At 43.0% G+C, this 27,659-nt stretch overlaps 1 protein-coding gene across 4 annotated transcripts in view; it reads left to right on the top strand.

Moving 5' to 3' along the window:
* Positions 1-27,659, top strand: part of Ctnnd2 (catenin delta 2) — a 746,809-nt gene that overhangs the window by 556,738 nt on the left and 162,412 nt on the right. The window lies entirely within an intron of this gene.

Below are 27,659 nucleotides of genomic sequence, written 5' to 3'. Positions count from 1 at the left end.
ACATGGTCATTCTCCAATTTACAGTGAGTGAGCAAAATACTATCAAAAGTAACTCACATAGGTTGATCATACTCAATAATCCAGTAAAGGCAGCTATCAGCAAAATCCTGTGATCTTACTTCAGTCTTTGTCATTTGCTTTAGAAGTAGTTGAATATCTTACAGGACCCACAGGCCATCATTAGAGTAACATTAGAAATACCTGATGAAAAAGACGAGACATTCAAGCTATTGGCAATCAGCTGCATGTTCTGGTTTATAAGTATATTGAGCATATTGAGCTTCTAGTGTGAATTTATTGAGTAAAATACCTCTGTGTGCTCCAAGTCCCAAGGTTGTAGTACCGAATACTAAAGAACTATTTAAAAGTTAACTTGAATGCCTTTCCACATTCACAGAACTTTGGGTTTTAGACCTAATAATGGTAGCTTGTAGATTAATGAGGGCGCAAACAGGGAGACTGTTGAAAGCAGCCAGCCCATCCATTTCTTGGAATAATTGGACAGAGTAAACGTTAACCACTAACTGTCATTCTTCACTCTGTAAGTGTGTGGTCTGAACTTGTTGAAGTTCTAATGACCTGCGTGTCCCCGGTATGGGATTCCAAATTGCTCTGAAGCTTCCTCTTCTTCGCTATGCTTGCTGCTGTTGTAGGTGATGTTGGCATCTGGTTCATTAAAGTACCCCACAAGCAAGTCTTTGACAAATGAATTCCAAATGCAACTCTCCCAAAAGATTTCTTAATTATCCACGATACCATTGCATTGACCTTCTGTCTCAGGTCTAAAATTTCCCTGTATCTACGCGGATGAGGCGTGTGAAAAACTTATTTAAGGAAATACATAGCTCAAGCTACAGAGTCATAAATAGGCACACAAGGCCGGGTCCAGACTCCCAATTTCAGTACATCTCTTTGTGTCTTCTTCCTCCAATGGCATTGTTCTATCCCTTTCTTGTTTTTAGCTAAGTTTAAACCAGACCCACATTGCCTCGTTCTTTTTATTTTTTCTTTGTTATGTCCTCCACCAACCCTTACTTGCTTGCTGGCTTTATTTCCTCTTCATTTTTCCATAAGTAGAGGGTTTTCCTTGTGGAAATAATTATTGGCAAGGGTTAGAGTATTATTAAAGTAATGTTTCACAATAAGCTCAGATGGGTCAGGCAAGGTAAAGTGGTCATTATGTGCACTGTGTGAATTTTGAGGACTGTTTGGAGGTGAGTTAGATAATCTGAACTATTCCCTGTCATTATGGTTATGCAAGATGGCCTTTATTGTCACTGGCTGAGTGTGAGTTGGGAATGCCTGGGAGAAAAGGTCGCAATATGTGTCATGGAAACAAGATGTTTGGTGCATAAGGATTTTGCTACTGGATGCAGAAAGCCAAGAAAATGAGAGTCTACAGTGCCTTCTGCGTACGCTGTACGTGCTATCTCCTGCTTGGAAAAGACTTGGAATTAAGTCAGCTTTGTATTGTCTGTAAAACCATTATCTCTAGGCTGCTTCAATAGCGATTGTCCTGTTGGTAAAGCAATGGTGTAAATGTCAGACGTAGAGAAACTCATTGCATGAGCTGCTGCTGGCCCTTGAGCTGCCTGTAAAGGAGTCGAGAGAAGCTGGAGCATTCCCCCGCTGCCTTTGGAAGATCTTGGAAACTACCATTTTAACCCAAAACAATGGTAGAAATGTCTCTGTGAACTCCATTTGGAAGTAATAAAAAAACACTTCCTTCTTAGAGGGTCAAAAACACTTGTGGCGAAGCTTCAGCTATGGGAAGGATGTGGTTAGTACTTGACATACAGAGACCTTCCCTTCTTACTCTGCTTCTCCTGAGAAAAGCCAGACAAGTGTGTCCCCATGGTGGCCAAAACTTTCTTCACCTTCCTTCCTGAAAGGAACACTGTCTTTGAAACAGCAGCGAATCAATTATGAACAATCAAAGTTAGCACCCTAGCCAATGTTCCCTGCCTTCCCAGAGACTATGTTCCTATAGTCTCGCTGTAGCTGGAATTAGCTTTGTAGGTGATGTTAAATAGCAAATTTGGGCTGCAGTACCATCCCACAGAAGGAAACGGGAAGAAGGAAAGCACCTGTGAGGACAAGCTTGCACAAAGGGGTGTGTGCTGAGAATGCAAAACCTCCCAGGTGTCCCCAATGACAGACACCTGGGGGATATCAATAAGCCTGCAGAACTCAGTTGGCTTCTGTTTAGACAGCACACCAGTGATCAGATCTAAGAAAAATCAATCCCCCGGCCTGAGGAACAGGAAATAAGGTGAATTGAAGGTATCTCATTTTCATCTTCAGCACTGGCCCATGTCATCTGCCAAAGGGGGCTTCGGAGCACTGATTCTGTTGCCTTTTGCAGAGCGTGAGGAATTCATGGTTTTAGTTCAACTAACCCAGGTCAACCCCAAGGTCATCGAACCCTCCCATGTCTCTTTCTCTCTCCTCCTCTGAGACACTTGTCTCCACCCAAGTCCCATGGTCTTCTTGATATAGTAACCCTGCCTATGTGAGCCCAGGAATGTCATCCTTTCCATTCATGCCTCAAGCACTTCACAGGACCCAGGTGGTGGGTAGTCTGTAGACTTGTTAACTAACCGCCCTCTATCTGGAACTCACTGCCGGGGTGAAGCCCTGCTCTGAATGACTGGTGCCTGTGTATTAACGATAAATATGTAAAGATTCTCTGATGGCTTGAATAGAAATGGCCCCCATAGACTCGTGTTTGAATGCTTGGCCTATAGGGTGTGGTACTCTTAGGAGGTGTAGCTTCATTGGAGTATATGTAGCCTTGGTGGAGGAAGTGTGTCACTGTGGGCCAGGTTTTAGGTCTCATATGTTCAAGCTATGCCCAGTGTGGCACACAGTCTCTTTCTGCTGCCTGGGGATCAAGATGCAGAACTCTCAGGTCCTTCTCCGGCACCCTGCCTACCTGCATCCTGCCATGCCATGATGATAATGGACTAAACCTCTGAAACCATAAGCCAGACCCAACTAAATGTGTATAAGAGTTGTGGTGGTCATAGCATCTCTTCACACCAGATCCTAAAGGAAACAGGAATATTCTGACAAATGTATCCACATTTTATAAACTTACTAGATGAGCCATGAGGAAATCAATGACTATAGAGGGCAGACAAGGATGTAAGAGTGGCTTGCTTCACTTCATTTGCTCCAAGGAGCCTCAATAGCTCTGCAGATCCTTTGGCAATGAGGTCAAGTGTCCACGCATGAATTATATCAAACTGTGACTTCTCAGTTCTCCAGGAGGCATGATGAGAACTCATCAAGGTCTCATGACGTGGTGTGTGATAGGTTCCTCTAGGTAAAGGGAGTTGTTTCTGTCTGTCTCCTGCCCCTGAGCAATACAGTGCATTGGGAAATGGGGGCCAGGGAGAGGGGTTCTTTGGAGTTGTTCTGTCTATAATTATATATTGGGATGTGCTGAATTGTAAGGTGATGAATTGGGTGATTTGAACGTGTTTTATAAGCAGGAATTTGGATAAAAATCTTGCTATTAAATCTCGGAATTGGCCTCTGTGTCCATCAGCAGTGAAGAGAAAAGTGGCATATACACACACTGCAATTGTATTCATCAGTAAAGGACAACATTGTGTTGTTCGCAGGAAAGTGGATGCACCTAGAGATTAGCATATGAAGGAAATTATCACCTTTTCTCTCATTTGGGGGTCATAGAATTTATATAGATTCATAAAATCACGCATGTATATATGGCAGGAAAGTAGAGGTGAGCTCTCTAGGGGAGCTAGAGGGACTCACAGGACAGGGAGGGATAAGTAGGGCTGTGACACGGTCAAGCTCCTGCATCGCTGCATTAAGATGTCCGCATGAAATGCATTACCATGTGCAAGGTGTATCTACCGTTTCGAAACAGATACTGAAGAAGCCAGAATGCAAACAATAGAAGAATAAAATAAAGCAATCATCCTCCAGGTCTATAAATTGTTTATTGAATAATTCTTGGAAAATTGTTTGAACAGTAATTAAATGTTAAAATAGAGGTATCTGTATGCAGCACACAGCCATAGAGGCTGGAAAACACCTGCCTGCTCACACTGCGGCCTCAGCTCCCGCGGCATGTATTTCTCCGCCGTGTAGTAGACCTGGGAATACATAATTTTCCTTCTGTGCAATAATTATGATGAGATAATGATCAGCCTTGTATTTAACCCCAGTCAGAGTTATTCCCTGTTGTCCATTCCTCACGTTGCCTGGGAGTAAGCACACCAATTAGAAATGCTGCCTGTCCTGTGGCCTTGACTAATGCAAGGTTTTCTCTCTCTCAGTGTGGAAGGAATCAGCATAAATTTTGGAATACACGACTGAAGTTTTGAGAATGCTTCACAAATCATAATAAAACAGTGTTTATTGGAGCAGAAGACTTGGTTAGTAGGTTTTCCATTGGGTTAAAGCAAGTGTTCTTAGGAGCATCACTTCTAGAGCTGTAGGGGGTATTCTGTTTATGCTGCATGTGCCCAAATGGTCCTTTCTTTTCATTAAGGAGACCAGACACTGACTCAACCTTGCTAATGATTTCATTTTTCTTTCTTGGTTTTTTAAGTTGGCATACAAAGTAATGGGTTTCGTGGTGGCGCACCATGCCCGTCTGCGCTCTATGCGCCACCATACAGTTCGTGAGCCAGGCAAGGGGCTGGAGATTGAAGCACACAAAGACTCACAGACAAAGACACGGGTCATCCTTGATGCCAGAATGCCCCCTTTATTGTGTTCAGGGGCAGCTTATATAGGGATAGCCACGCCCCAGCCCCAGCCAAACGCACCAGAAACCATTCCCCTGCCATCAGGAACTCCTGAGAATCTCGTGCTCAGAGCAGCTGTCGGCACTCAGATCATGGGAAAACAAGTTATTTACAAAAAATTCAGGATCTGGTGGGGGGTCACTGCTCCCAACATTTCGTTACAGCATGTTCATCTATACTGTGTATTCTGTTACCTGCTCTTTATTTTATTTTTCTTTCCTTAAAATCTCTTCCTTCCTTTTCATGGTCCCCTTTCTGCATTTCTGTATAACTACACATGCACGTGCGTGCACACAAACACACACCCACACACACACACATAAATTAAGTCGTGCATATGATAGAAAACATGCAGTTTTTGTTTTTTAATCTTTGCCCATGCTTTTTGTGGTCGCTGATCTCCTTCTGTCTACTCCATATATTGTATCCCAAAGCCCCACACATCTGGCAACATCAGGGTCCTGTTCCCCAAATCTACTGCACAGCAGCCCTGGGTTACAATGTTCCCTAGATCTCAATATCCTCCTCTCTAGTGTTTTACTGTCTTACATATTCCTAAAAATGGGCAATCTGGAAGTATTATTAAGAGAACACTGTTTTAACGTCTCACATGTACGTGAACTATACTGGATGTGGAATTTATGATAGGAAGTTATTTTTCTTGGGAATATTTTACGAATGCAATTTTATCTTTGATATTATAGGACTCTGTGAAGGTATGTGCTGCTAGCTAGCTGTGTCTTTCTTTAAAAAATCTTCCTTGGTCATGAACACTTCCACATTAAAAAATGACCTTCTCCAGTGCTGAAATACTGCCTTTTAAAAAACACTAATTCCCATAACCTCTTTTTCTGTCCTCTATGTAATTACTCAGACTTTGACCCCAAGTTATTTTTTTTTCTTTCCTTATGTAATCTGGAGACCTTTGCCCTCTCTGTTACATAATCACTGAAGAGTTTCCGCTGCCTAATATTTATTTGTGGCATTCATTTTCCTCACTCTTTGTATAAGCCTCAGGGAGGAGGCTAGAGCAATAGGATATCATCTCTTTCATTAATTTTAAGAACTCGCTTTATAATTTTATGCCCTCTATTTTCATTTTACTAATACATCCAGTTAAAGAATTTCTCTAGCAATGTTGTGTAGCATGACTTATCTCCCTTTCCCCTAGCGTCCACTCTTGTATTTGGGGGCGATTGTCTCTGTAGTATCACAGGCATGCCTTGGCCTGACCATCACCCTAGATTTTCTAACTTATAAAACAGACGGAAACTGGGCTTTGTTGAGCTCTCTGCATGCAAATGTGACATGTTCTATGTGGTGAACTGGTAGGGTAGACTTTGTGGAAGGGCCCTTTTTAGGCAGGCTTTTCTTCACCACTGAATTTTCGCTAGGGAAACCTTTTAGCCCTCCATTACACTATCAGCTTTCTTCTCTTTATTTTTTCTGAAGTTCTTCGGAGTTATTGGTTTTGTGTAATTGCTCTGCCTGCAGCGATGAGCTAACACGTTCCTGCCTGTGAGTGAGTGCTGTTCTTATGTGGCTGGGGCAGAGAGAGCAGGGACTAGCCCACTGTTTCTATACAGTGCCTTTAGAGCTGCTCCCTTCTTTTCTCCTTTCCATATGCTACATGCTTGCCTTCTGGGAAAATCTTCCTGAAAGTCCATCCGGACAGCCAGTCTCCTCATTGAAACAGACCCCCTGGCAAGACCCAGCCCTAACTGGATCCCTCACAGCCCCACTAGTCCACTGAACTCCTTCTGTTTGCATGTTGAAGACATAGGATGAGATGTCCTTACACTTCCATACATCTTTCCATTCTCTTCCTTACTCCATTAGATTCCTAATGAATAATACCTTCCCCATGTGACTTCTCAACAGTGAAGGATGAAGCAAAGTGTAAATATTGGTGAATATTATCTTCCTTCTTTGTGGAAGCCAGGTTGGAGGCATTACTCATGGCGTTGCAGCTCCTTGAACTTACTAATTCAAGACATTTACTATTATGATGATGATGATGATGATGATGATGATGATGATGATGATGATGTGGATTGAAGCCATATTCCTCTAGCACTGTACAACTGAACTACATCCCCCAGCCCCAAAGCACTTTTCCTTTTACCCAGTTTTCTACAACCACCCAGAGGCTCCTTCACAAGCAGGCGCTACGTGGTTTATCATGGCAGCCTTTCTTCCACCCTTATGGCTCTTGAGGGAGAGGGTCATTTAGAATTCTGGGCAGAGCGTTTACACATCACCACAAGAGTTACTGAAATGGTGAAATGAAAGCAAGATTTTTCATCAAATTCAGAGCCATAACCCCAATTTCATTCCTTATTCCAAACACTATGTACCCGTGTTGTCCAGCACAGTGAATCATGGCATCACAGTAAGGAAAGGCAACAACACAGAGGTGAAAATGAATACAGATGTCCCAGAAAGACAAGACAACAATGCAGAAATATCAAATTCCCAAGAAGAAATTAAAATCAAAGGGTAAAGCCTATTTCATGTTGAAATCCAAAGACACAAAAGTTCAAAAACAAAATAAAGTTTAAAAGACCAGTGTCTCTTGTCATTGTGTGTTCTAGTTCAAAGTGAGTGGGGCTGTAATCACGGGCTTAAAGGGCTAAGGAGAGGAGGTCTCTGATGGGCTGTCACTCTGCTGACTGGAGTATCTGGACAAGGGACACCCTTGAACTTAGGAAAAGCAATACCAATCTGGTTTCAATTTGCTTCAAGAATCCATTATCAGTGAACTTTAATTTAATCAAGAGAAACGTTGTCTAGGTTAATTATGGTGGTAAAGAGGTAGAGAGATGGCTCAGTGGTTAAGAACACTGGCTGCTCTTCCAAAATACCCAGGTTCATTTCCAGCACTCACATGATTGCTCAAAATCATCTGTAGCTCCAGTCCTAGGGGATCTGACCCCTTCTTCTGGCCTCCTCCTGTAAGGTACATACATGGCACACAAACATACATACATGCTAACAAAACATGCATACACATCACAAAGTTACACAAATAAATCTTTCATTTTAGTGTTAAACATTTACCACCTGAAGGTGAATTGTTTTCTTATTTTGGACAGTGGAATTTTAAGTGTTCAAGTCACCTTACAATATCAGTGTGGCATGGAGGCAACCCATCCCATCAGGTCTACGAGCTATAGTTACCCTGGAGGAGCAGACACCCTGGGAGTGACATGGAAAATGGACTTAACGTCAGGATTAGACCTGGTATTGTAGTTAGAGCTGGCAATGAATACTCTGTGCCAAGTGATGAGCTAGGAAAGAGACACTGGTCATCAGGCTATCGTCAGGAACAAAAGCTGGACAGAAAGCATGGAAGACAACAGCGACCAACCAGGACCTGGGAGGACAGACTGATGTCCTCTACTGCTGGTCACTGATTATTTTCTGACCATGAGTGAAGTTTCAGAGCTCTCCTTTGTATGGGCCTGGGGAAGCTGAGAGAAGAGATTCGGTGTAAGCAGACAGATCTGTGTGCCCATGCTGCCTCCTTCCCAGAAGGGGAAGCATAGCAATGAGAGCGTGCATAGGTCAATGCTGGCTGGGCCTTGCCTGAAATGTTTAGAACTTTCGGCTATTGCCTCATTGGTCCCTGACAAACTTCTTAATTCCCTGTGGACAGCCTCACCTGGAGCCGGGAAGGAAGGGAGTTCTTCAAAGTGTAGCGCCAGCTCAGCTCAGCTGAGACAACTTAGTATAACCCACCGTGTCAGGTCTGACGTGAGGTAACATTCTTCCCTGATGCATGTGTGTACTGTGAGCATGCCTGGAGGCTGGGGGAGAATGGACGGATGTCTGCTGTCCTGCCCATCCATCACTCTCTCCCACAGTCCCTTGAAATGGGGTCTTTCTGAACCCGGAGCCAGGCTGCATTCTAGAAGGCTCCAGTGTTCCCCTCCCACCCAAATGCTGGGGTTACAGACCTGTGTGTATCCACACCCAGTTCTTTATGTAGGTACTGGAGACGCCCTTCCTTCCTGGCTCCAGGTGAGGCTGTCCACGGGGAATTCTGGCAGATGCAAACAGGGCAACAGCTCAAGTCCTAACGCTTGTGCAAGCAGCCTCATTGGATGAACCGTCCCTCCAGTCTCCGAGTTTCCTCTCCGTGAGTTTTTCCTTAGCCGTCTGGTGCCCCAGGTAGGGGATGTGTGCTGGCAGCTGGCAGCATCCAGTTCACCGTGGCTGGTTAGCCGCACACATTTCTCCATACTGTGCCACGGCAGCTGCTTTTCTTCTGTCTGCTATGGAACTGGCTGGATCTGACATCCCCACACAGTCTGCGAGTCAGCCTCTCCTGGTGACGGAGATATGTGTGTACCCACCATGGCACGGTTGCTCCATGACTCTGCCTCCCAGTTTCTGCTTCCTCAAAAGCTCTTCATGCCTCCATATTGGGACCTGCTGTTGGCTTTCCTTTCTCTATTTCAGTCTCTGGCAGATCTCTGGAAGGCTCAGCCAAGTCTCTGTGTTGAGCATGGATTTCCCTTTGGATTCCACAACAGGAGTTGGCCAACTCTATAGAGCTGTAGCTAGAAACCTTTCCAGTGTGTAGCCCTTGGGGCCTGCATTAGAATCACTTAGTCTACCTATACGGGGAGTGGGAAAAGTAGTCACAGATACCTGCATGGGTGTGGAGTGACTGTGTACCAGTAGAGCTTTAGTTATACTGAGGTGGCTGTCCCTTAGGTTACAGTCGACAGAAGCCTCAATCTCATCCTTCTTCCAGTACCCACTGTGGGTGCCACTATCTCCTGAGTAGAATCCTGAACTCTGTAAGCAGAGTGTATCCTAAGTGAAGATGCAGTGTGACTGGCCAGCTTCCTGCTCCTGGCACCATACAGTCTCTCCTTCTCTGCCTGCTGTCACGTTCCTGCCATGGGGGACTGTATACCTCTGCAGCTGTAAGCCAAAATAAACCATTTCCCCCATCAGCTGCTTTGGTGGAAGTGTTTTATCACAGAAGTGGCTAAGACTGTAGACATGTACAGCCAAGAATAGACACCCTCCTGTAGGGCCTGGCAGCTTCATGGTTCTCCTCTAGCAAATGCCAGGGTACCTCTCACGGAGATCAGGGAAGCTCATATCTCTATGGTTACTCTAATAAGAGATAAAAGGTTAGAGCTCAGCCTTACCAGACAAGCCAACAGGTATTTTGGTTGAGCCCTCTAGCACTCTGGGAAAGAACACAGGACTGATGGGAGATGATGCCTCCACTCTATCACGTGTGGTCCGCTCATAGGAAGGAAGGAAGACTTCCTGAGGAAAAACCCTTCCTCACTAATGCACGACTGTTAATTCCAGTCAACTGCTGAGGGGCACAGAAGATGAAGTGTGTTTGCTTGGTCTCTTACGGACCGCACGGCATCTAGCCAGCTTATAATTATTACATTCATTATAAAGACATTGCCTGTTCTTACCTGCTCTCATTTTGGCCATTTTAGAGTCATCTCTCTACAGTGATTAGCCCCATGATATGCAAAGAAGCAAGAAAGTACAGTCCTCAGCACTGTTCTGATGCTTCTGATGCCCAATTTCCTGCTACCCAGCTGAGTCCCGTCCAGTTAGGAAATGTGCACCATCAAAGCCTGCTCACCTCACTCTCTGCCCTAGAGGCAGAAGCCCCCATTTGTGGGTTATTCTCATCCCTTCACTAAACACATTGGTGAGCACCCACCCTAGAGATGTGAGGCCAAGGTGCTTAGCATTGCAAGAGCAGAAAGCCCAGATTCCTAGCCATAGACCAGCTTTCCCGTGGATACAGATTCCTTTTCCACAGCTAAGATCACAGTGAGTGTTTTTTTAGGGAGCCAGATGGAAGATGGGGTTGGGAAGAAGCCAACTAGAGAGAAAATCTGCTTTTTCAGGTGAATTGTTTAGGGGGATGCCACCACGCAGTCGCGTGGATTGTATAGGGGGATGCCACGACGCAGTCGCGTGGATTGTATAGGGGGGATGCCACGACGCAGTAGCGTGGTTTGTATAGGGGGATGCCACGACGCAGTAGCGTGGAGTCTTCATACTCATGTTCCTTCACAGCTGCGGCTCCCCTCACTCAGTAGGGTGCCTCTCTTCCTGCTGATCATGATTATGCCTTAGTAAGATGTTTTGATCTAAATTTCACAGAAGAGTTATGGTTTATATTATATTGTATCTATACAAGTCATCCTTGCATCCCTTCTTTATAAACTGTAACACAAGACATAGCATGGAATCAGATGTCATTGATGGTGCTGTGTTGGGGGAGGGCTCCGTGTCATTATGGCCCTTTACTTACAAAAAAAAAAAAACACTATAGCGTTTCATCAAGATCTTTTATATGGGCTATACTGATTGTTCAGTTTTTGCTCTGCAAAAGTGAGGACTTGCGTTTGAATTCCCCAGAATCAGAACCATACAAGGCTATAACTCCAGCCCTGAGGACACAAAGACAGCAGAATCCTCCAGTCCAACCTATGAGCAAGATATGGACTAAGTTAGAGACCTTCTCTCAAAATAAAACACCATCAAAGGTGGAAAAACGAATGATAAACACACACACATATACACACACACTGTGTATGCTTGTAAGCTAATGTTAAGTGATCATCCTTATCCATCCTACATATACCCAAATCACCTGAGGTTGCCTTCACTGATCACACAACATTTAACTTCATGATCTGTAGTGCTGGAGACCTAAGATGAGATTCTCTTACACACCCTTGCCAGGCATGCCGAAATCTCTCAGGAAAGTCCACAGGAAGGTATTGTTGAGCTCTCTCGGTTTCTGTTGGCTTCCAGCCTTGAACCGAACAGTACATTTGTGCTCATTAGGCCTGACAATGTATAACTGATTTCTATTTCTACTCTGCAACTCAGGAGTAACAAGTTAATTAGAAACACTTTTCCCTAATTATATTTGGGAGTTTGCTCTATTTGCTCTACAATTATCACAAAAATTACATTAACTAGAATTAACAAAAACAGCATATAAATCTCCACCGGATGTTGGAGGTAAGGGGCAAGGCATACAGTGTCAACATCCCTTCCCGAACACCTGGTTTCATTCCCAACAGATGTTTTTATTCTATACTTAAAGCATCAAGAAAAAGCTTCCTTCATGCTGTATCTTAGAAGACAAAACCAGCCTACGAGACTGGAAGCTTCACTTCTGCTTGTTCTTTACAAGGCTTGCATAGTGACTTGCTCCTGCAGTGAGCTTTCCATTGACGGCGTGATTGACATTATGAAGTGCTGGATGAAGCGTTTATCTAATTATTCTTTAACAATAAAAACTGGAGAGACAGATAATGGGGTAAGAACCTGAATGATCAGATAAGAGGCAGAGAAGCGAGCAGTGATCTCCTCACTCTCTCCTTCCTCTATCCAAAAGAGCTGATAATTTTTCTCAGCCCCACCCTATTACTTCCTTTGTATCTTCTCTATGTGTCTTTGGTTCTCTGAAACCTCTATGGCTAATTTGGCCAGCTAGTAGCTAGCTTCACCCTCTGATTCTGATTTTGATCAGAGTGTGATCAAAATATCCCATAACAGGTGGCTGTCAGCCACATGTCCTTGAGAGAATGGGTCTCAAGAACGCTCAGAGAATGGGTCTCAGGGACATTACTTCTTAGCACAGGAGCCACAGTCAGGGAACTTGAGAAGCAGGGACATTGGTATAATGCCTGTCCTCTTTCTTTGCTGCTCTTGTACGGGATGTCTGAGCCACACTTCAGTCAAGGTATAGTAGACAGTAAAGAAAAGAGGGAGATGTGGGCTCTGCCCTCAAGGAGGGATCAGTTGAGAAAAAACGGATCCGTTCTGCCTAAGATGAACACCGGGAAAAGTATAGAGAAGCCTACAGCAGGAAGTATCACCAATCAGCTGGGGGCTCTGTGCTTTCCTTTGATATCCATTGTTGATAGTCAAGAAGCTCTCCGAGTGCCACACTGCAGTAGCTTGTGGTTCCCCTCCCCTCCGCCCCCCATATCTGATTGTAGCAAGTAGCAGCAGCAGGCGATGCCCTCTAACTTGGCAGTTGTTGTGCCCACCTTGGTATCCAGATCTTAGTTTTTGGTAATGTAGTTGTTCGAGTCTTGCCTCTACAGAGTTGGCACCTCGCTGGAGCATCTCTTGTGACTGTAACTTGCATTTTCCTCTTGGCTCCTTGATATATTTGACCAGTTCCCCGAGTCCCTCTTCCTCTCTCAGCTTCTAGTTCCTTTCTTAACTCTCTGCTCCTGCTATTAGTAACTGCTGCCAAGATGATTTGGACACTTACTTGCCTCTGTCAGGAAAGCATTCTAGAGATGAGGCATGGAGGACTAGGTCTTGGGTTAGGCAAAGATCCATCAGGTTCATGGGAACCTTGGGTAGGGACGGTAAGTTACCTGGGGAAGCATATCTATACTGAGACCACCAGGTGAATTGGAGTCTGTGGGTGATGCAGGTGGTGGACCCGACGTCTGTGTAGGAAACTTGTTTTTCCAGCTATCAGCAGCAGTTACCAGTGTTTTACACAGGAAATCCAGGACTTGGGCAAGCAGGGCTCCTCCAGAGTCCAGCACTGAGTATCGGATACGGGGCACCAACTGCTGGACACCTCTGAGGCCCTAGGACCTCTTCAGCTGTCAAGAAGCAGTTGTGAAAAACTCAGGTAAACGTGCCGGGCTGTTTGGAAGGCCAATGATGTAGCTCTAGGAAATAGTGTTAGAAGTTCGCTGCCGTCTTGGGTTCAGATAGCCGCCACAGTCTTCAGCTGTCTAGCATAGACTGCACTGTGCCCATGAGATCAAGCTGCTGCCAGTACTGAACTGAATTGAGCACCTGTGAATTCAAGATCACTGGAGATAAACCTTTATTGGACCATATTCTGACAACACATGGAGGGTAGCAAGAGTATCTCCCAACCAGTTCATGAAGTAAACTAAGCAGCCTGCTTATGTACCTGGAGAGGGAGTATGTGGGCCAGGCACAGCTGTTGCTTGGGCAGTCTTTGTTTCTGGACCAGGCATACTCATGAAGGCTTATGTTTTGGATCAGTCATAATCTTGCTACCAGTGATAGTTGTCTCTCCTCCAAGGGAAATGCTTCCCCTATGGCCAAAGTAAAAATGGCTCATCAAAATGTGTGATTTCAGAATCACAACGGTTCAAAAGGTTTTGACAGTTCTCCTGGTGGTAACCGCGCCATCCAGAGCCAGGAAGCCAGTGACAATCTTTCCATGGCTCTCTCAAGGCATCTGTAGAATGTTCCAGATTTCTGGTGCTAAGGGCAGTCTGACTGATGTTAAACTAATAGTCTTTTTGTTCAGAATAACATAGTAGCAAGAGAGAGTCCAACCACTGCGAATTAGGAAGTCAGATTATCACATTCTCAATGTTTTTGTTTATCTCTGAAATGAACCGCACAAAGGAAACTTACAAACTCCATAGAATCCATCATTAACAGAGATCATTTAACAAAGAAATTTTTGTTTTAACAGATATTAACAATGCCTTCCCAGTACCCGTGGAAAGGAGTGCATCTCTGGCCTAATCTCCAATGGAAAAGAAAATTAAAGATTTAAAGATGAACATTTGGCTTTAAGGTAGCCATAGCAGAAAAAGAAAACATGAGTAAGAAAGTTGTCACTTTATATAAACCCCATAAAGTTTGGCAAGAATGCCTTTAAGCTCAGTCATCTGTTTGCTTTTCTTGGTGCAAGTATGCAAACTTACACACACACTCACAGATATACACACACTCCCACTGAGTGTAGAAAGCTTTTTCATGCCTGCCATTGCCAGTTCCTGTCACCGAGGTCTAATGTTGCACGTTCAGTCAGTCCAGGATTCTCTCCTTATCAATATGATCCCCCTCCCCAAAATCTGATCTCTGTGTGCTTCTGCAAGGAAGAGGTGATGCGAAGACAATGCGCATCCTGACCCATTTCACACAAATACACGTGTCCTACATTTTCCTTGACTTTAGTCTATGTTGAATTTTTTTTTCCTCTGGCAGCAAATGGATTTTAATTCAAGTGCTATGTTCACACACGGTGTCCAAAGTTCATCTGTGCAACTCCTTAAATGAAAGCAGAAGAGAGCCTGCATCCCAGTCAGGTGTACACTATTAGATGCTTTCCCTTCTCACTGACAAGGCTCCCTCACAGTGCATGGCAAGAGTTGACAAGCATGTGCATGATGTCCTCAGGACAAAGAACTGCGCTCTCTCCTCTTCCCGTGATTCAGAACACTGCTTTTGCAATTAGTGAGAGGCAATAAGACACGGGATATACAAGGCTGAGAAATACAAACCCTCACACACTGAGAAAACATTAGTAGAACAGGATAGTGGGCGTGAAAACTAGCAGTTTGATCGTACTGGTGATGGGTCCTTTCAGTTGCTTTGTTGTTTTTATTTTGTTGTTGTTGTTTACCTTTTGGATACTGTTATAGTCTTGATGTGGCAGATGTTTCTGAGCATTCCCAGGGCTCTGCAAAGAAAGAATGAGGAAGTAAGAAAGGATACAAAACTGAGAAAGGTTTAAGTTTAAGTAACAACTTTCCTCTCCTCCAAGACAAGAATCCACTGGCTTGCACACACAGGCATGTATAAACACAGGGGTTTATACACAGGTGTGCACACATGATGAGTGCTTTCTCAAATAACGGTTGAGTGTAAATGCTCTCTCTCCATCTCTCAGCCCTTGACCTTGGCCTCAAGGCTGTTTTCTGTGCTGTCTAATCACCATGCACAGCTGATCCCATCAACCCTTTCTTCAGGTGTTTGTGGTAGAATTGTATCAGCCTGTTTTGCCTTCCGTGTGGCCTTCAAGAGACGCCTAATACTTTGTTACATTGACAGAAAGTAGGAATTTGTATTTAACACACTTTTGTGCTTATGAGATGAACGCGAACCATTTAGGCCCTTTGAGCAGTTAATCAGTTTGATAACTTTCTGCAAAACTGTCTTTGCTATTAACTTAGTTATTGGAGTGTGTAAACCCAGATGTGAAGTTTTATTGTCGGGGGAAAAAACTTCACACTGAACATGCCAAATTATTTATAAGTTGAATCTAACGAAAAAATGATTGAAAGGGGTAAACTGCGTGGTTTCTAAAGGGGAAACACCCCACAGCAGGCACAAAGCCTCATTAAGCTAAACAATGAATGGAAAGGAAGATTCTCATGTCTGCCTGTCTACTTCCACCATGGTTTGAATGAGAAACATTGCCCATAGGCTCAGGTATTTGGACATGTACTTCCTGATTGGTGATACTGTTTGGGGAATTTAGGAGGTGTGGCTTTACAGGAGGAATTATGTCATTGGTTGCTTGGTGCCATGCCTTTTTACCATAACATCCCTTCTCTCTGGACCTATAACCCCAAATAAGTTGCTTGGGTTGTGGTATTTTATCCAGGCAACAGAAAAGTGAGTTAACGCAGTCACCAAATATTAAAGTCTCTTTACTTCCAAGGAGTTCCTTCTCCATCTCCATCATTTATGTCTCAGGAAACAGTGTTTGCTATGGTAACAGCCAACTCTATGCAAAGTCCTTTATTTGAAACAAATAGGATTAGGCCACGGTAAGTTTGTGTGACATGGAAATTTTTTTTACATTTTCTTGCTTTGTTATTTATTTATTTATTTATTTATTTATTTATTTATTTAAGATTTCTGTCTCTTCCCCACTACTGCCTCCCATTTCCCTCCCCCTCCCCCAATTAAGTCCCCCTCCCTCGTCAGCCCAAAGAGCAATCGGGGTTCCCTGCCCTGTGGGAAGTCCAAGAACCACCCATGGAATTTGTTAAGTACTCCAGCTCACACTACACTTGGAACTACTTCCTCCACCCCAATGTTTCTCATTAGCTACTCTTTCTATGTGTTTTCTTAGAGATAATACTACTGAATCCTTGGAGGAGAACAGAGACACTAAGAGTTGAGGGCAGGAAGGTGAGAGCCGTCCCATCACCTGTAACATGAGCTCTCAGGCATCTATGGGTTGTGGTAAAATAAAGTCACCCATACATGGGTAAGAGGGGCGAGAAGCTGAAATTAGAGCATAGCCATTTAAAACAACAAAGGGAAATTTGGTCTTGTACGGGGACAAGCTGTCTTGCAGATAATCCAATCCTGTATGGTCAGCCCTAAACACATATACATAGGAACAATAATGAATATTCTCATCAGGCTATAGATTTATATATTTGTGTGTGTGTGTGTGTGTGTAGCAATAACTGAAGAATAATAGACCTTGCCTTTGAGACAATGTAGAGTAGAAGACAGCTTGAAAGGAAATGGAAGGAAAAGTGAGAGGGAAGAAATGATGTAAATATTGTACTCGTATGAAGCCAACAGTTTTACCTCCCATACACATCTCCTCCTCGACCGCGGTTCAGTGGCTTTCACACACTGGCATGCACATGTGTGCACACTCAGGTACGCAATACAGTAGCCAAATGTACCTTTAATTATGCCTGTGCAATATAGGCGTGCTCAGACCTACAAGTGTAGACATGCAAGCACAAATCCAGGCCTGCATACACAGCTGTGTATGCACCAGTACACACACACACACACACACACACACACACACACACACACACACACCAGTCAAGGTGCCCTTGGAATTACCATGCATTCGTGAGCCTTCTCAGATGAAGCTCTGTATTTGAAGGACTTCTGTTCCCAGCCTTCTGGCTGCACTTCTACTTCTCTTTTGTACACCAGGCCCAGCAGATCTTCTGCAGTGCTCCTAGAGATATACTGGTCATCCTTCTGATTGTCACTGCTCCCCAGGGCACCATGATTGCTGCTCTGCTGGCTGATCCAGTCTTGCAGGCTGGTCTCCAGACAGAGTGCCCCATGGGTATCGTCCTCAAGCCCCCAGAGAGCTGTACCTGCAAGCTGTTATGTGGCCCAGAAAGAATAGCTTGCTGCCCCTTGCAATATGGCTTATATAGAAATCCCCAAAGAGTGCTTTTAAGGCCCCAGTTGTTATAAAAACAACGATTTCCACCTTTGCCTCTTCCCCTGAGATGAGATTCAGGCATCTCCTTACTGAGCCAGGGCAGACTGTGTTCAATTCCTTCAAGCTCAGTACCCCCATGACTGCGTTCTATCCTTGTATCTAGTAGCTGGCTTCTGTTGGGACCAGTTTCTCTCCTAGGACCTTTTCTGCCCCATCAGTCAAGACTCTCCCAGTCCATTTGTCCAGTCAGATAGGTTCCAGTTCTCCAAATTGTTTTAATGCCCAGAGTAGTGGCATTTCAATTGTATTTTAATAAATAAACCTTTCCTGAAGATCTGAGAGTAAAACAGCCCCACTGATCAGCCTTACAGACCAGGTTATTGTAACACACACCTTTAATCCCAGTAACCACAATGACATGCACTTTTACTCCCAGTAGCCACACTAGTTGTCATAGAAACTGGGTGGTGCATGCCTTTAATCCCAGTGGTGCACATCTTTAATCCCGGCCCTTGGCCCTAGAGAGGAATATAAGACCGGGGGCCAGGGGGACTCTCCGACACAGTCTCATTCTGAGATTCCTTGAAACAGGATCACCATTTCAGACTGAGGTTGAGGTAAGAGCCAGTGGCTGGCTGTTTTGCTTTTAAGGTCTTCAGGTAGTCTTTATTTATTAAAATACAATTGAAACACTATTATAGCCCAGAACCTCCTGTGTCCACAGGTTGAAAATCAATTATGTGAAATGTGTCAAAACAAAGTGCTTTTAATTGTTTTCTCATATTTTAGAGTGCATTATAAAATACACATTATGAACTATCTCTGAAATGGGGCACAATCTAAATTTGAAATTCATTTCTATTTCATACCCACCTCACACATGTTGTCTGAAAATAATCTTATATTTCTTTTAGTGATTTTGTATGTGCAACAAACTTTGCACAATGGTAAGGGAATGGAAGTTCCTCTTATTTTCTCTTGGTGATGCCGGATAACCCAAGTGGGGCACCTGCATTTTTACTGCACCTTGTCACATAAAGTAGGGTATGTTGTTTTCTGCCAGAGCCTCATGATTTAGAAACATTTTTGGTTTGAGGTTGTCTGGTTAGGACTGCTTCACCTGTAATAGATTCTGTCAGCCCTGTGTCTCCCTGCTGCCTGGACAGACAGTCCCTGCCTCGTTTCCTCAGGGGACAGAAGCATTCTGTTTCACACACGTTGCCAGGTTGTGTCACCACAAGTGCATGCATTTGTTTGACTATCTACAGATCTAGGCTAGGAAGCTAGAATTTTCATAGTCCTGATGAAAACCAAAGTGCGTTGGGATTTATTGTGGTTATTTGAAAGATGAACACTCATCCACCTTTTAGGTGTTTGTATACTTTGTTTATAATATTCACAACTACAGGGCTATGTGCCTGGACATTATTCTCTCAATCCCAAGAGAGGTTGATATTAATGTTATTTCACTTATTCTTATTAGCACTATAAGAAGTTATGAAAACCAGTTCAGCAAATCCTATAGACTTCCTCTTCTAGATACCCTCTAATCTGTCCATTGTTCTCAGGTCTGTGGACGGTGGAGACAAGCAGATGGTGGCTGAGTAGGTCAGTGACATGAATCCCTCCTGTGTGGTAGCCACATGAATCTGATGGCAGTGGCCTGAAGGACTGGCATTGTCTGCCTTGAGATAAGCAGAGGCAGTGGGAACAGTTAGGTTATTGAGATTTTTAGAGCTAGAGATCATGGCAAAAAAAAAAAAAGTTCATTTAAGTTCATTCCAGATTTTGGGTTTCTACTATTACAAGTTAGCATGAAGTGACAATTCTTTACAGGTAGGGTGACTTGAAGAGAAAAGCAGAAGCTTTAAGATCTATGGAAAGAGCTCAATGCATGAGAAATGCCATCCTGCATTCAGCAATGTCAACGGTTTCCTCCTCAACCTGCAAACACAAGCCAAGCCATATGCTGACAATAAAGAACGGCTAAAGGCTTTATACGCTTAGACTCTGGTGACAGAGAGAAGTTTATTATTGAAGCTGTAAATGGTTAACGCCCATTGACAGCCTGTATGAGCAGTAGCCCTTACTTTCCAGAGCCAGTGTAGACACCCTATTTATAGTTGTTGAACCTTGTTCTAACCAGGACACTCAATAGAGAATCATGTCGGTAGGACATAGCAAAGACCACTGACCAGATTTTTTAAGTAGGATTAATGATAGATAGCAAATGAATGAAATAAAACTACAATAAAATATAGCACCGGCATCAATAGATAAAAGTCCCCACAAGGGAAAAGAAAAACTAATGGGCTTGCATGTCGATACCCATTCTGATACCTTCTGAATTCTTCAGTTTATTATATTTGCTTGCTGCCAGTGCAGTCAGCTAGGAAGGGATGTTTCAAAAACTAACCTGAAAGTAGCTGAAACAGACCTCATGGTAAGGAGACACCACCATGCTGTGAGAACCCCCAATGTAAAAATAGTTGCTTGTTCCAGTTAGAGAAGACTTCACACCAGTTAGAGAAGACTTCACATTGTTGGGTGGGATTATCATAATGTTTTTGGAGCACATTAGCAATTTATTACTACTTAAAATATTCACAATATTTACCCAGTCATTTAAGGTTTTTATTTATTTTTTATTAAAAATTTCCACCTCCTCTCCACCTCCCACTCCCCTCCCCCTCCCTTCCCGTCCCCTCCTTCCTCTCCCCCTCCCTCCCTCTCCAGTCCAAAGAGTAGTCAGGGTTCCCTGCACTGTGGGAAGTCCAAGGTCCTCCCCTCTCCATCCAGGTCTAGGAAAGTGAGCATCCAAACAGGCTAGGCTCCCACAAAGCCAGTACATGCAGTAGGATCAAAACCCCGTGCCATTGTCCTTGGCTTCTCACCAGCCCTCATTGTCCGCCATGTTCAGAGAGTCCGGTTTTATCCCATGCTTTTTCAGTCCCAGTCCAGCTGGCCTTATTTTGGAGTTTATTCTCAGTAGATATTAAGAACAGGTTTCAGTGAAGTTGAGTTAAACATAAAGTGTATTTAAAACACCTTGTTCATGTGGTATGAACTGATTAACAGAAAAAAAGAAAAGTCGCAGCTTGAACATCCATCTAGGTATGTGACTGGATTAAAGTGGACCACTAGTACATGCCTTTAACCCTAGCAGTCAGGAGCAGGGACATGTAGATCTCCAAGTTCACAGACAGCCTGCTCTCTGTAGCCAATTCCAGGTTCACTAAGCCTATGTTGTAAGACCCTGTTCCCACTCCCCTCAGTCAATACAGTTGTCCATGCAATAGACGATTACTAAGCATTAAAAGAAATACGTGGCTACAGATTTGTTCATACCAAAATACATCAATGCCATGTGCTGAATGTAAAAAGCTAGCAAGCAGCATGTGTGTTGACTTCTCTAAAATGACTTCTGAACGTCTGCTGGGCAGAGAGAGACCACGGGAGTCTGCCCTAGTAACTCCCAATGTCTGTGGCTGGATTTCTTTTTCAGGTTATTTCTTTTTTCCTAGACTGAAGGTTTTAATCTTGCCATATGTTAAAGTTAAAGATAGAAGGGGAAACTAACAGCATATACCAAGGCATGCACTTTTTGTGAACCTGAAATTGTAAAATGATTAATTATAATGTAAATTGAAATTATAGTCTATGTATCCCTATAGGAAAAATCAGGAATTCCAGAAATAGATGCATTGTAAAAGCTTGGTTGAAAGAGATAAAGCATGGAACCTCTACATTTTAACATAATGGCTCAGTAAAAGCTGCCTTTGATTCCCTGGGAAACAATACCATTTCCACTCACCTGTGGTTAGTCAACAGATAAATGTGTTACATGTGTTCCGCATAGTCAACAATATCTCTGCAAGTCATTTTATCAATTTTGTGATTTACCTGGAGGAGTAATGCTGAATGTCACACGGCATTTAAATAAGCAAGATTGTCACTTTCCCTAAATTGTTTTCTGAAAATCCTATTACACTTTACATTCCAATCATAATAGCGGCCCCATCATTATGCATCCTCCGCCATACTCGGCTTCTGCTGTTGCTTTGATTCACAAAATACCTAAAATAAGCGATTTTCTCCCCTCCTGTCATTTGTTCTGCTTATAGTCACTGAGTACCTGACGTAATGATCAACCTTCTAACTTGCATCTCTTTGTCCTCAATCAACCCACTGATGGGTCTAAACCAGATGCTTTGCGATGAAAATTGATGCTCAGTTTTTGGTGGGAGTGTGTTTGGGTGGGGGGGAGTTATGCGTAATAAGGGAAGCTTACAGGCTGAGGGGATGGCTCAGTCAGTAAAATACCTGCCTGTTTGGATCCCTGGAACCCACATGAAAATCAGGACCCTGGGGCAGGTGCCTGTTATCTTAGAGTGTGGGGCAAGCAGAGTCAGGTGGATCTCAGAGCTAGTCACCCAGCCAGACTAGCCAAACACATGACCTGCAACTTTAGTAAGAGTGCCCATCTTAAAAAAAATAAAGGTAGCTGCTGGACAGTAGTGGTGCATGCCTTTAATCCCAGCGCTCAAGAGGCAGAGGCAGGTGGATCTCTGTGAGTTCAAGGTCAACCTGGTCTACAAGAGATTGTTCTAGGACAAACCCCAAAGCTACAGAGAAACTCTGTCTCAAAACAAAACAAAACAAAGCAAAAAAAAAGCATGCCTTCAGGAGAGACAGTGATGTGCCTGTGTGCATGTGAATGCACCGGCTTATGGAGGCCAGAGGCAGACATCCTTTATAACTAAGGAGAACTGTAACTATCTGTCGTCAACTCTTCAAAGACCCCAGAGGGATATATTACCTAAGTAACAGAAAGTGCATTGTAAGTAACTTCCAAAACTCTAGAATTGACAGAGACATCTTGTTGCCTGGACAGTCACCCAAAGCTTTCCTGTAACATTGGGGCATCCATCCTCAGCCTACAGGCCCATAGTATCCAGCAGACTTATCTGTGGAATAAGAAATTTGAAAGGCTATTTCACCTATATTGACAGTTTGTCAGTCACTTTCTTCTGTGCCATGCAGAATGTCTGGCAGACTCTTTCATGAAGCAGGAACCCTGAAGGACTGTCTCACCTTCTTTTGGAAAGTTCAGCAGTCATTTCTCTGTGGGTCCTGCATGTCCAGTTCATATAGCATACCATCAAGAAATCCAGGCAAGAGCAGTTTCTTGCCCAAATGACTACTAGCCTTGTCACATTGAAGGCAAATTCCATAATGGATTTCTTTGATGTCCATCAACCTCTCTGAAGTAATTGGTGCTGCCAAAAGCAGACATGTCTCACTGTCAAGAAAAGTCTTTAAGTTCTTAAAACATTTTAAATGCCATAGTTCATAGATCTGTGAAGTGTTGAAGATTATCTAATTGAAATATATCTCTGTATATCTAAAAAAAAACCCTAACATGACTAAAAGTTAGATTATTATAAATGACTATTAATCTGTATTTCTTAATTATATATTACATTTTTAAATGAGCTGCACAAACACAATACCTTAAACAAGAGCATAAATACATATAAACAGTGTAAAAAATTGACTTTAAATTTGTATTAATAGACCAAGATCCATAGCAATGCAAAGTATTCATCTCTATATCAAATCCCCCTTATTTCCATTAACCATATATAACTAACCCTTTTTAAAATGAAAACAAACATTTATAAACAATCATTTGGGGAATTTGTACATTGTATTCTACAAACTGCTTCCTGTTTATTGAGTGAAGTATTTTTAAGGTTCACATAGACCTTTCAGTGTGGGTCTTGTTCCATCAAACCATACTAGCCTGGAAGGAATCCATAGGTTCTCATCTTCTGTGGGAACAAAACCAGAACCTCTTTTCCAAAGAAACAAATCCTTAGACCAAAATTTTGAAGTCAAGAAACCTTTATGTTGGTTTAAATTAGAAGTCCCCAAAATCAAATGTCTCTCTGCAGTCAAAAAAAATCAGAGAAAACACAATAATATACATAATCCAGACTCTGTGTATATTCTGTCTTTACATGGCTTATTTTTCTCTACTCCTTTAGTCTATGAGTCTGTACTCTTTTATGTTACCTTTACTGTCTCTTCAAAGACTTCATTTTATTTTTAAAAATTGTTTCTTTTTATACTTGTCTATACTCTTTTTCTTCTTTCTCCCAAGCCTAGATACATTTTTAAACACACTGTGACCCATTCAGAGGTTTATTTTCATCTGAATCTGTCTTTATTGCATATCTGTAATTATTTTCTGACCAGGAGCATCTTTTTTTTTAATTACTAAGCAGGCATGGCTAGGACCAACTCCATAGCCCTGCCTATTGGCTCTACCCTGTCCAACATGACAGATGTATGCTCACTGCCTCTGCAAGCCATGCTTACCACCCAGCTTCAGGGATGCAGTGGGTCTGTGTTGCTATTAAGCAACTAGTATCATGCTGCTCACAAACCCCATTTAAGTGCAGATCTCCCAAAAGAGCCAGAGCTACTCGTGGCAACTAGCACAAACCAGGAAGCTGTCTCTCAAAGAAGTCACAAAGGTTTTGCTGCTAGTGTTGAGTCAGGAAACCTTCTGTTGAAGGAGCTGCACCTTTGCTTGTGGCCCACAGAGTCTTTCTGAAAAAAAAAATGCATCTATCAAGAAGCTCCAATTGACTCTCATTTGTGTGGATCTAGAAGTCCTTTGTAAGCTTTCTGAGGCTTTATGTAGATGTACATTGCTGAACATTTGGGTGCCATTATGTAAGATGGAGACTGGAAACTGCGTGTTCAGTTCCCAGCCACCCAGACCCAAATAATCACACAGAGACTATATTAATTCCAACATTGTTTGACATATTTCTTATTAACTAATTCTTACATCTTAAATTAACCCATTTCTAGTAATCTGTGTATCACCACAAGGCTACAACCTACCAGTAAGGTTACGGCATTCCTGCATTTCTCCTTCAGCAGCTACATGGCATCTCCTTGACTCTGCCTACTCTCTCAATCTCTGCTCAGATTTTCTACCTGGCTTTACTCTGTTAAACCATTGACCAAAATAGCTTCTTTTTTAACCACTGGTAATAAAATGTATTCACAACATTCAGAGAGGAATCCCACATTAAATCTCCCCCACCACTACACACCCATTAAAAGGAGACTTATACTTTCAAATTGCCTTTATATTTAAAAAAAATTCTGAGAAGTTGTAAGTTAACAGCTGAGATCAGCTGAGATCTCAGACCCATACCACTGCAAGGCTAGCAAGTCATCAGTCTAAAACTTCTATAATACCTTTCTTCTGATACCAAACGCCTGCACCATTAGCCTCTGAAATACCAGCCCGCTAAGGACCAGCCCTGAGCTGTTGGCTCTTTATCTAACTCTATTTCTGTGATTCCATTCCACCCTGTGCCCTAAATACCACCTGAATGCTGAGGCCTCTGTGCTTCTATCTTTAGAGATGTGCTGCTGACTTGCCCAGCAGCTGCCCACTGCTACCTCTCCTGGATAGCTAATTGGCATCTTAAATTTAACACATCCCAACCTGGAAACCACAGTTTGCTTCCAGTCTCTTTCTTTGTATCTTCTAAGGCACAACTGTCTGACTTCCTCCTCCCTCCTTTAGTCCAGTCAGACAGACATTTGAACTCCACAGTTGACTGAAACATTTCTCCTGCAAAATCACAATGCAAACTACAACTTGTTTTACTAACTTCTAACCTCTTAGGAGTATATAAGTGTAGTAATAAGAGTGGCGAGGCTGTGTCCCCAATACCCCAGCTGCCGGCTCGGCTAGCTTATGCCCCAAAATAATTACACAGACACTGTATTCATTTAATCACTGCTTGGCCCTTAGCTCTAGCCCTTACTGGCTAATTCTGATATCCCAATCAACCCATCTCTAATAATCTGTGGCACCGGTCTTACCGGGAGAATTCTAGTTCAGAGCTTCATCGCGTGTGTCTGCCCAGGAGCCGGGCATGGCGTCTCTCTGAAGGCGTCTGCTCTGGAGAGGAGAGCTGCGGAGTCTGACCTCACTTCCTCTTCCTCCCGGCATTCTGTTCTGTTTACTCCACCCACCTAAGGGTGGGCCTATCCAATGTGCCTAGCAGTTTCTTTATTGTTTAGCCAATGAAATCAACAGATTGATATATGACACTCCCACATCACTTCCCCTTTTTCTGTTTAAACAAAAAAAGGAAGGCTTTAACCTTAACATAGCAAAATTACATATAACAAAACAGTTATCAAGTAAAAATTACATCAGAAACATTCATACATATAACAAAATTGACCGTAAATCTCTATCAATAAAGCAAAATCTATACTAATGCAAATTATTCATACCTATATCATTTCCCCCTTTAAATGTAAAAGAACATTTATAAACAGTATTTTGGGAACATGGGCGCAGTTTTTTCTCTCCAAACTGCTTCCTGCTGAATGGGGGCGTCATTAATTAGGTCTTTCATGGTATAACCTGTGTGCTAGTTTCATCTCAGTTGGCAGTTGAGCAAAGCAATTTTCTGAAGATGTTCACAGCAACCCTTCAAGAGGACGTGGTCCATCATACCAAATCGGAATAGAAGAAATCCATAGAGTGAAAATCCTCTGTGAAAACAAAAGAAGAATCTCTTTTCCAAAGCATCATATCCTTAGACCCAAATTCTGAAGTCATACCCTCATGATATCCGTTCTGGTTCCACTGGGCAGCCCATATAATGAAATGTCTCTCTGTACTTAGCTCCTTCACAGTCAAAAATTTTAAAGAAAACACAATAATACAAAGAATCCAGACTCTCTGTGAATTTTCCATTTTTACGCGGCTTATTTTTATTTATATCTATAACTATCTGTACTCTGTCTCTTTAAAGACTTTACTTTTACTTTTTTCTTTTTAAACCATTAACTTTATTCTCTATATTCATTTTCTTCTCTCTCCCAAGCCTACGTACATTCATCCAACAGTGTGACTCATTTAGTGGTCTGAATCTGTCCTATTGTGAATCTGCAATTTTTTACTATCCAGGAGCACTTTTGATTTGCGCCTTTAAATCACTAGGCACTTTAAGAATCTAAGCTGTGACATTCCTAGGTTAACTTTTTGCTTTTTGAGCGCATATCTTTGACCTATAGACCAGGCTGTCTTTGAACTCTCAGAGATCCGCCTGTCTCTGCCTCCCAGGCATTGGGATTAAAGGTGTTTGCTACTACACCTTGAACTCACAGAGATCTGTTTGTCTCTGCCTTCTAGGCACTGGGATTAAAGGCGTGTGCTGCCACACCTTGAAGTCACAGAGGTTTACTTTAAGAATTTTAACTTTTAGTCTGCATATATTTTTAACACACAGTAAACCATTCAGAAATTTTCTCTGTCTTTGAATTTCTCTTTACTGTGTATATCTCTCTTTTTCTGACCACAAGAGCCTTTAATTTACCAAGCAATATCAGTAGGACTAAAGCCGTGGCTTTGCCAGCTAGATCCAGTCCATTCCTTAGCTTTCCAGCCTTGTGGCTGAGGTACTGGCTGTAGCCACATTTATAGCCACACCTGGCGTTTCAAGTTCCCTGCCAGCCAGCGAGCTACAACAGACAACACTCAAGTCCTCTCTCGGTAGCCGGCCCTCCTGCCTCAAACAGTCAGAGTTTGCCCTGGCAGGATGGCCCAGAAAGCTGGCATTTTTAAACAGCACAGCTTTTTTCCTGCTACGGCTGGAAACCGAAAAGCATGTGTTCAGCTTTTCATCAACACTGTTTAAGTGTTTTGTGGCAGGACCTCTTAATGAGCCGCAGGGTTTTGCAGCTAAAGCTGAGTCAGGAAGCCTCTTGGGGCTACCAGGTAGGAGCAGCACTCAGCACTTTAATTCTGAGACTGAGCGTGCAGCACAGAAATTCTTTTCATCCAAGTTACATCC

The sequence above is a fragment of the Microtus pennsylvanicus genome, chromosome 6, assembly GCF_037038515.1.
Source record: "Microtus pennsylvanicus isolate mMicPen1 chromosome 6, mMicPen1.hap1, whole genome shotgun sequence".
NCBI lineage: Eukaryota > Metazoa > Chordata > Mammalia > Rodentia > Cricetidae > Microtus > Microtus pennsylvanicus.
The sequence above is the reverse complement of the archived record's forward strand: the minus strand, read 5'-3'. Positions and strand labels throughout refer to the sequence as shown.